Source organism: Nicotiana tomentosiformis, chromosome 2 (assembly GCF_000390325.3).
Source record: "Nicotiana tomentosiformis chromosome 2, ASM39032v3, whole genome shotgun sequence".
Lineage (NCBI taxonomy): Eukaryota > Viridiplantae > Streptophyta > Magnoliopsida > Solanales > Solanaceae > Nicotiana > Nicotiana tomentosiformis.
In genome coordinates, this window is record NC_090813.1 from 164,656,808 (window position 1) to 164,657,862 (window position 1,055).

Here is a 1,055-nt window from a genome sequence, read left to right on the forward strand (position 1 = left end):
TAATTAATTATGGAAATTAAGGATGTAATATGCATTTTAATAATTGGTACGCTAAACGTCAAGTGGAAATTAAGTCACATAAATCAAATAAGCATGTAGCAATTATAGCATGGATTCAAGACATGATATTGAGCAAAGAACATGAGAGAAATAATTAATATAATAATTAATTCATGATTTAATACGATTTATGATTTTTTAAGTAATTATGCAAATAATTAATTTGATGACGTATATAGACACTCATCACCTCGCCTATACGTCATTCACATGCATTTCACATAACGAATAATTTAAGGGTTCTATTCCCTCAAGTCAAGGTTAACCACGACACTTACCTCGCTTTGCAACCAAATTCAAGAATCCAATAAACCTTTGCCTCGCGAATTCGTGTTCGAAATCCTTAAATCTAGTCATAAAAATTTCAATATATTCAACATAAATCGTAGGAATTAATTCCATATGAATTTACTAATTTTCCGGATTAAAATCCGAAATTTATCTCAAAATTCATCAGTGGGACCCACGGCTCGAATCTCAAAAAAACTTACGAAATCCGAACACCCGTTCCGATACGAGTTCAACCATACAAAAATTATCGAATCCGACATTAGATTGGCTTTGAAATCTTCATTTTACATTTTTGGAAGATTTTATAAAAATCTGATTTTTCTTCCATAAATTTACGGATTCATGATGTAAATAAGTATGGAATCATAAAATATAATCAATATAGGATAAGAAACAGTTACCCCAATATTTTCCCATGAAAATCGCTCACAAATCGTCTTACCCGAGCTCATAATCGAAAATGGTAGAAAATGGGTCGAAATCCCATTTACAGAACTTAAGTTATGTTTTCCCAGGTTTTTACCCTATGAGATCGCGGACAATGCTTCACAATCGCGAAGCACATTTTTTTTTTAGGCTGTCCAACTTTGCTCTACGCGAACGCAGAAGGGCTTATGCGATCGCTGAGAATATTTTCTCAGCCTTACGCGATCGCGTACTGCCTTATGCGATCACATAACACAAATGTCGTGCCCAGCTTCTAC